The 9,445-nt window shown below is 51.7% G+C and overlaps 1 long non-coding RNA gene across 1 annotated transcript in view; it reads right to left on the bottom strand.

The window, feature by feature from the left end:
* The window catches only part of LOC147086683 (uncharacterized), a 70,960-nt gene extending 62,503 nt beyond the window's left edge, over positions 1 to 8,457 (bottom strand). The window contains exon 1 of the long non-coding RNA XR_015075712.1: positions 8,422 to 8,457. This is a non-coding gene — a long non-coding RNA (uncharacterized LOC147086683). The remainder of the gene's footprint in view (positions 1 to 8,421) is intronic.
* Positions 8,458 to 9,445: the final 988 nt, after the last annotated feature.

Genomic DNA, 9,445 nt, shown 5'->3' on the forward strand with positions numbered 1-9,445 from the left:
TAGAATGTTACCGGGCCCTAAAAAGAGAATATAAACTGGCAGACTACCTCACGACCATCAGAGACACAAAACAGAGACAGACCCTCACCAGGTACAGACTAAGCGACCACCAACTGGAAATTGAAAAAGGCAGATACAAGAAATCCTGGCAGCCTAGAGAGAATAGAATATGCGATCAATGTCTGGCTGGCGAGGTTGAAACAGAAATGCATTTCCTCCTAAAATGCGAAAAATTCAACACATCAAGAAACATATTATTCAACAAGCTAAGCCAAACAACCCCAGATTTCAAGGAATTGGATGATCTGTCAAAATTGAGATTAGTCCTAGGAGAAGGAGACAGACCATACCTTGGGGCTAAATATGTAACAACATGTCACAACCTGAGGACTGTTTAAAAGTAAGACTGTTTAAAATTAATATTGAACGTACCAAATGAAGTAGAAAGACTGTTTAAAATTAATATTGTTTAAAAGTAATATTGTATGTACCCAACAAATGTCAAATCGATTGACACCTACAGAATGTTGGAAAACTGTACCTTTTTGCTATGTAAGCTTTGGCAATATGGTTCTCTGTAAACTTTCATGCCAATAAAGCATTTGAACTGAACTGAACTGAACTGAGAGAGACAGAGAGAGAGAGACAGAGACAGAGAGGCAGAGAGAAAGGCAGAGAGACCGAGAGAGAGAGACCGAGAGAGACAGGCCGAGAGACAGGCCGAGAGACAGACCGAGAGACAGACCGAGAGACAGACCGAGAGACAGACCAATAGAGAGTGAGAGAGAGCGAGAGACAAAGACAGAGACAGACAGAGAGAGAGAGTGACAGAGAGACAGAAAGAGAGAGAGACAGGAAAAGCGAGACAGAGAGAGAGAGACAGAGAGAGACAGAGACAGAGACAGAGAGAGAGAGAGAGAGAGAGAGAGGGAGAGACAGAGAGAGAGAGAGAGACAGAGCGAGAGAGACAGAGAGAGAGACAGAGAGTGAGAGAGACAGAGACAGGAAGAGAGAGAGAGAGAGAGAGAGAGAGAGAGAGAGAGAGAGAGAGAGAGAGAGAGTGACAGAGAGAGTGACAGAGAGAGCGAGAGAGACAGAGAGAGAGACAGAGAGAGAGACAAAGAGAGAGACAAAGAGAGAGACAAAGAGAGAGACAAAGAGAGAGAGAGTGACAGAGAGACAGAAAGAGAGAGAGACAGGAAAAGCGAGACAGAGAGAGAGAGACAGAGAGAGACAGAGACAGAGACAGAGAGAGAGAGAGAGAGAGAGAGAGGGAGAGACAGAGAGAGAGAGAGAGACAGAGCGAGAGAGACAGAGAGAGAGACAGAGAGTGAGAGAGACAGAGACAGGAAGAGAGAGAGAGAGAGAGAGAGAGAGAGAGAGAGAGAGAGAGAGAGAGTGACAGAGAGAGTGACAGAGAGAGCGAGAGAGACAGAGAGAGAGACAGAGAGAGAGACAAAGAGAGAGACAAAGAGAGAGACAAAGAGAGAGACAAAGAGAGAGACAAAGAGAGAGAGAGAGAGACAGGGAGAGAGACAGGGAGAGAGAGAGAGAGAGAGAGAGACAGCGAGAGAGAGAGACAGAGAGAGCGAGAGAGAGTGACAGAGAGAGCGAGAGAGAGTGACAGAGAGAGCGAGAGAGAGTGACAGAGAGAGCGAGAGAGAGACAGAGACAGAGAGAGACAAAGAAAGAGAGAGAGAGAGACAGTGAGAGAGAGACAGTGAGAGAGAGACAGGGAGAGAGAGACAGGGGAGAGAGAGAGAGACAGGGAGAGAGAGAGAGACAGGGAGAGAGAGAGAGACAGGGAGAGAGAGAGAGACAGGGAGAGAGAGAGAGACAGGGAGAGAGAGAGAGACAGGGAGAGAGAGAGAGACAGGGAGAGAGAGAGAGACAGGGAGAGAGAGAGACAGGGAGAGAGAGAGAGACAGGGAGAGAGAGAGAGACAGGGAGAGAGAGACAGGGAGAGAGACAGAACCTGGATCTGCTAGAGTCATTCTGTCAGACCTGGGCCCTGACAATAAACCCCCAAAAAACCAAAGTCCTTGTGTTCCAGCAAAGATCCAGACATCAGGGACCCAGAATAAATTTCACACTAGGAACAACCAAAATTGAACAAACCACTAACTACACATACTTGGGCTTAAAAATCAGCTCTACGGGAAATTCTCATCTGGCTGTGAATGAACTGAAAGAGAAAGCTAGAAGGGCTTTCTATGCCATTAAAAAATCAATCCAAATAGAAATCCCAATTAGCATTTGGCTCAAAATTTTTAAATCAGTAATTGAACCAATTGCACTCTATGGCATTGAGGTGTGGGGACCGCTAACACAACAAGAATTTGCAAAATGGGACAAACATCCAATTGAGATCCTACATGCAGAATTCTGTAAAAGTATCCTCCGGACTCAAAGGAAAACTGTAAACAATGCATGCAGGGCAGAACTAGGCCAATATCCATTAATAATTACTATCCAAAAAAGAGCCACCAAATTTTGGAAACACCTAAAAATGAGCAACCCCCACTGCTATCATTACAAAGCCCTGAAATGCCAAGAGAGGACCATAAAGAAGAATACCCTCAGTCAACTAGTCCTGGGACTCAGTGAAGTAACTACTAACACTACTAACAATAACCAGCCCCAGGACAGTGACATCGTAGCACAGAGAATTCGACCCAACACAATTGTCACTAAGCAAAAGGAAAAATACCTGTCATATTGGGCAGAAACAACAAAAACCCAAAACAAACTCAATTGCTACTTGGCCCTAAACAGACAATACAACATGGCTGAATACCTGACCATGGTAAAGGATAGCAAACTGAGAAAAACCTTGACAAGGTACAGACTTAGTGAACATAGCCTGGCCATCGAAAAAGGCAGACACAGACAGACCCGGCTGCCAAGAGAGGACAGGATATGCTCTCACTGCAGTCAGGGAGTGGTGGAGACAGAGAGGCACTTCCTCACAGCTTGTGGAAACTATCAGGGCATCAGGGAGAATTTCTACCAAAAATTCACAAAAATATGCCCTGAATTCAGAAATTTGAATGACGACCAAAAACTCCCATACCTACTAGGGGAACAGAGAAATTGTGTAACCTTAGCGGCACACTATGTTACAGCTTGCCATAAACAGAGGGACAACCAGTAAACCTAAGAAAAGAGTATATACAAATTATACGAATGTATATTTATACACTCAGGGGTATATCTGTTTATACACTGTATGAATAGATCTGCGTTTATGTGTTCAACCATGAATGTTTTTTGATGCTTTGGCGACATAAGATGTACCTTATCATGCCAATAAAGCGATTTGAATTGAATTGACAGGGAGAGAGAGAGAGACAAGCTCAGCCTTACAACCCCAGATTTCAAAGAATTGGATGACCTGTCAAAATTAAGAATAGTCCTGGGGGAAGGAGACAGACCATATCTTGGTGCCCAATATGTAACAACATGTCACAACCTGAGGAACAGTGAGTGACTAACGAGCACACCCATAGCATATATACTCTAAAAATGTTTAAATCAATACCGAATGTACCCAACGACTGTTTAATTTAATACTGAATGTACCCAACGAGGGTCAACGATTGTTTAAATTAATACTGTCTGTACCCAACGAAGGTCAAAATTGTTTGACACCTACAGAATGTTGGAAACCTGTACTTTTTGTTATGTAAGCTTTGGCAATATGGTTCCCTGTAAACTTTCATGCCAATAAGGCATTTGAATTTGAGAGAGAGACAGAGAAAGAGAGAGAGAGAGAGAGAGAGAGAGACACAGAGAGAGAGAGAGACACAGAGAGAGAGAGAGAGAGAGACAGAGAGAGAGAGAGAGAGGGACAGAGAGAGAGAGAGAGAGAGAGAGAGAGAGAGAGAGAGACAGACAGAGAGAGAGAGACAGAGAGAGAGACAGAGAGAGAGGCAGAGAGAGAGACAGAGAGAGAGACAGAGAGAGAGACAGAGAGAGAGACAGAGAGAGAGAGACAGAGAGAGAGAGGCAGAGAGAGAGAGGCAGAGAGAGAGAGGCAGAGAGAGAGAGAGAGAGAGAGAGAGAGACAGAGAGAGAGACAGAGAGAGAGACAGAGAGAGAGACAGACAGAGAGACAGACAGAGAGACAGACAGAGAGACAGAGAGTGAGAGAGACAGAGAGAGAGAGACAGAGAGTGAGAGAGAGAGACAGACAGAGAGAGGGAGAGATTTAATTTCCTGTCAGACCCTCCCTGGAGTAATCGCCGTGCTCCAGCACTGATTGAATTGCAGGGCAGGTGATGTGGTTTTTCCCCATTGAGTGATTTTTTTTTTTAGGACCTTCCAGTATTGAAACTCGACCCTGCCAATAAATCACGACGGTGAGCACCTTGCTGTCAGGCTCAATCGGCCCGGCCCGGTGATGGATGGGTTTCACAGGCTGCGACTCCTCCCTGACAGCAGACAGCTCCATCCCTCCTCGGCCTCTGACTGCAGCCAAGTCTCCGAGCCCAGCACCAGGCCCCAAAGAGCAAAGGTGTCCAGTGCCGCCCCGCAGAGTAATTGGTCATGGGGTGCAGGGGCTCAGAGCCCCCAGGCCTCACTACACCAGGCCTCAGAGCCCCAGGCCGCACTGAACCAGGCCTCAGGCCGCACTGAACCAGGCCTCAGAGCATCAGGCCTCACTACACCAGGCCGCAGAGCATCAGGCCGCACTGAACCAGGCCTCAGAGCCTCAGGCCTCACCGCACCAGGCCTCAGAGCCTCAGGCCGCACTGAACCAGGCCTCAGAGCCTCAGGCCTCACCGCACCAGGCCTCAGAGCCTCAGGCCTCACCGCACCAGGCCTCAGAGCCTCAGGCTGCACTGAACCAGGCCTCAGAGCATCAGGCCTCACTACACCAGGCCGCAGAGCATCAGGCCGCACTGAACCAGGCCTCAGAGCCTCAGGCCTCACCGCACCAGGCCTCAGAGCCTCAGGCCGCACTGAACCAGGCCTCAGAGCCTCAGGCCTCACCGCACCAGGCCTCAGACTGCACTGAACCAGGCCTCAGAGCTCACCGCACCAGGCCGCACTGAACCAGGCCTCACCGCACCAGGCCGCACCGCACCAGGCCGCACCGCACCAGGCCGCACCGCACCAGGCCTCACCGCACCAGGCCTCACCGCACCAGGCCTCACCGCACCAGGCCTCAGAGCCTCAGGGCCTCAGGCCTCAGAGCATCAGGCCTCACCGCACCAGGCCTCAGGCCTCACCGCACCAGGCCTCAGAGCCTCAAGCCTCACCGCACCAGGCCGCACTGAACCAGGCCTCACCGCACCAGGCCGCACCGCACCAGGCCGCACCGCACCAGGCCTCACCGCACCAGGCCGCACCGCACCAGGCCTCACCGCACCAGGCCTCACCGCACCAGGCCTCACCGCACCAGGCCGCACCGCACCAGGCCTCAGTCACTGTGATGTCCGAGGTTACAATCACACACTCCCCCCGTCAAGGCCCAGCTTTTAAGCAAGAACATAATGAGGAGCAGGAGTCGGCCATTCGGCCCCTCGAGCCTGCTCCGCCATTCAATGAGATCGTGGCTGATCATCGACCTCAACTCCACTCTCCCGCCCGATCTCCATATCCCTCGATTCCCCGAGAGTCCAAAAATCTCTCGATCTCAGCCTTGAATAGACTCAACGACTGAGCCTCCACAGCCCTCTGGGGCAGAGAATTCCAAAGATTCACCGCCCTCTGAGTGAAGAAATTCCTCCTCATCTCAGTCCTAAATGGCCGACCCCTTATCCTGAGACTGTGACCCCTGGTTCTAGACTCTCCAGCCAGGGGGAAACAGCCTCTCAGCATCATTTCTGAACGATTATTCAACTCACCTGGAGCTCCCTCACAAAAAAAAATACCAAGATTAACAGTGACGTAAGAAAACTACTAGGCACTTGGTCTGAATATTAAACAAAGCTTTAATCAACTGTTTTACAACATGGAGGTCTAGTTGTGTCCTTCACTAATTCCTGTTAAAGAATGTCCTGCGCAAGCTGGGCCCGTGCCCAAGTATTTATACTCTCCCTGGACAGCGCCACCAGCAGGCCGCCCAGTATTATTACATACGTCATTTTCACATGAATGACTGATTCATGTCAAACGGCTCTCCTGCCTTGTGCCACTTTCAGTGGTGAGGGGCTGAACGGAAGCGGGCCCGGCACACGCCGCCTCGCTCCCCCTGGCAACGCAGCGGGGAGGGAGTCACCGTGTGCAGGAAGCGGTCACGCCACGCCAACCCTGTGCTCCCACCGCTTTCCCCCAAAGGACAGAACGCGATTGTCCAGCGGCCTCGCCGAAACGCAACAACCCACACCTTCCCAAGCAAAGTCCGCTCACAGTTAAACACAGCTGTGTTCCTTCACGATTACCTACATCTTGCTTGCAACGCGTTCAAAAGTCTTTCTTCTACCCCGTGTGCCGCACCCGATCACATGGCCCCGTCACGCTCAACTTCCGGCATCCCGGCTCAAGGCAAAGTTCTGGCGCAGACTCAACGGGTCGAACGGCCTCCTTCTGTGCTGTACCGCTCTACGATTCGACAGAGCATCAGCGAAACACAGGAACGCAAAATACTCGATCCAGAACGTCCGCAGTCTCTTAACTGACATAGAAACATAGAAGATAGGAGTAGGAGTAGGCCATTCGGCCCCTCGAGCCTGCTCCGCCATTCAATGAGATCATGGCTGATCATCCAAACTCAGTACCCGGTCCCTGCCTTCCCCCCATATCCCCTGATCCCTTTAGCCTTAAGAAATATATCTAACCTCTTCTTGAATATATTTAATGAATTGGCCTCAACTGCCTTCTGTGGTAGAGAATTCCACAGGTTCACCACTCTCTGGGTGAAGAAATTCCTCCTCATCTCAGTCCTAAATGGTTTACCCCTTATCCTTCGACTGTGACCCCTGGTTCTGGGCTCCACCGCCATCGGGAACATCCTTCCTGCATCTAGTCTGTCTGGTCCTGTTAGAATTTTATAAGTTTCAATGAGATCCCGTCTCATTCTTCTAAACTCCAGCGAGTATAAGCCCAATCGACCCAATCTCTCCTCATACGTCATTCCTGCCATCCCTGGTATTTTGTATATTTGACCTTTTGCGGGGACTCACCCAGTGCTTACTTAACAGCGGCAGCCTCTTAAATCGGTTTGCAACTGGCCTTAAAGGGACTCGCGCCCGAACGTCATGGGGTTTCTGGCTTTCTCTGACTTATTGTGATGAACAGTGCCCCAAATATCAGGAAACACCGCTTATAGCATGTCCCGCTTCACCAAAAAATTATAAAGAGACGAGGAGGGACTGTCCCAGGACAGAAAATACTGGAGCCAGAACGTCTGCACTCACTTAACTGGCCAACGCCGGCACTCGCACAGTGTTTACTTAACTGCAATCAACGCCTTTCGGCGCACGCACACCTTCGTGTTAGCAGCAGAATAATACGGGGCTTTTGCAAGGCGCAATATTCCTTTCCTAATCTTTTGAATTCACCGTACACAGCAAGGAGGAGGGGGGGGGGATTTGTTGGGGGCGAATAAATAAAGTTTCGAGAATTGCCCCCACCGTCACGCTCGAGGGGTCACCGCTCCCGAGGCCGCGCAAGCGTGAGAGAGAGAGAAAGAGAGAGAGAGAGCCCGCCATTTCATCCTGAAGTCTGGCCTTGGTTGTCGCTGGACTGACGGAAACTTAAGAGTACCCTGGCAGTGTGTAAACGTCGGCCCAACTCGCCCACCCTCCCACCCCGACAGCAACTGACTAATCCAGTGGTCTCCAGTGATGGCTGTCGCAATGACACCAGGCGGCCTTAAAGGGACAGGCCACCTCATACACAGCGCCGCCTCAGCGGCAGCAGATTAAGTCATGCGTCATACGTCGCAGGCCTTCCCGTCATCACAGGACAGCATCCCGGCCGGCTTACCTCCGGCCCCGCCGCAGGAGACCCGCTTTAAGAGACCACCGCCGCCCGGAGCCAACAGCGAAAAGATTCTACCGGGAGTTTAAGGTGAATAAGAGGCCCGCGGCTCTCGGTTGCAAGCGCTTGCGCGCGGGCGCAGAAGCGCGAGAAGGACGACGACCCGAGAAACTGTCGCGGGGCAAGAACGACGGGGGACGAAGGGGGGGGGGGTCGAATTAGGGCGGCCCGGTCCTCCCGGATCGCCTCCGGGGATTCAAGATTAACCTCCCCAGCCACGGAAAGAACCGTTTAAAACGTTGAAAGGACGCGGAAGAACCCCCACCCCCAACCTCGACTTCAAACCCTTTGGAGAACTTCCTATCCTTAAAAAAAAAACATCTCGCACAAGAAACTCTGCGTAAAACACATGTGTCTCGCAGCGCAATCATCGCACAGCGCGAAAACCCGGAAACCAGAGAGAGAGAGAGAGAGAACGAGGGTATTACAGACCTGACAATTCTTGAGTTCCCAGCTTCAGCCCTGTTCAAATAAAGAGAGGGATCACGATTAATATCTCAAAGCAATATATTTATATTCTCCCCCCACCAGCCCTGGAAGGACTTCTGACGACAGCATCACATTTAAACAGGGAGGCTCTTTGGGATCCCTTTTACGAGAGAGTTTCACCCTCGGGACTGCCTGTTAAAGAGGGAGTCTTGTCGCCTCTCTATCATTTCTTGGTCCTTTCCTGTCTCTCCCTCTCGCTCCAGCTCACACGTCTGTCTCTCTCGTCTTTTCTCTGTTCCTCTCCGTCTATTTCTACATCACTCTGTGGTTCTCTGTCTCTGCCAATCTCTCTATCTCTGTAGCATGGTCTGTCCGTTACCCCCTCTTGCTATCTTTCGGCCCCAGCCGCGGCTCAGGGGGTCTCACTCGCGTCTCGGGGTCAGAAGGTTGTGGGTTCGAGCCCCGCTCCAGAGACTCGAGGACAAAATCTAGGCCGGCACTCCCAATGCAGTGCTGAGGGAGCGCCGCACTGTTGGAGGGGCAGTACTGAGGGAGTGCCGCACTGTCGGAGGCGCAGTACTGAGGGAGGGCCGCACTGTCAGAGGGTCAGTACTGAGGGAGCGCCGCACTGTCGGAGGGGCGATACTGAGGGAGAGCCGCTCTGTCGGAGGGGCGGTACTGAGGGAGCGCCGCACTGTCGGAGGGGTGGTACTGAGGGAGCGCCGCACTGTCGGAGGGACAGTACTGAGGGAGTGCCGCACTGTCAGAGGGGCAGTACTGTGGGAGCGCCGCACTGTCGGAGGGGCAGTACTGAGGGAGCGCCGCACTGTCAGAGGGGTAGTACTGTGAGAGCGCCGCACTGTCGGAGGGGCGGTACTGAGGGAGCACCGCACTGTCGGAGGGGCAGTACTGTGGGAGCGCCGCACTGTCGGAGGGGCGGTACTGAGGGAGCGCCGCACTGTCGGAGGGGCAGTACTGAGGGAGCGCCGCACTGTCGGAGGGGCGGTACTGAGGGAACGCCGCACTG

Source organism: Somniosus microcephalus, unplaced genomic scaffold (assembly GCF_052327205.1).
Source record: "Somniosus microcephalus isolate GS21.2 unplaced genomic scaffold, FLI_Smic_1.0 unresolved_chr7, whole genome shotgun sequence".
NCBI classification, from domain to species: Eukaryota; Metazoa; Chordata; class Chondrichthyes; order Squaliformes; family Somniosidae; genus Somniosus; species Somniosus microcephalus.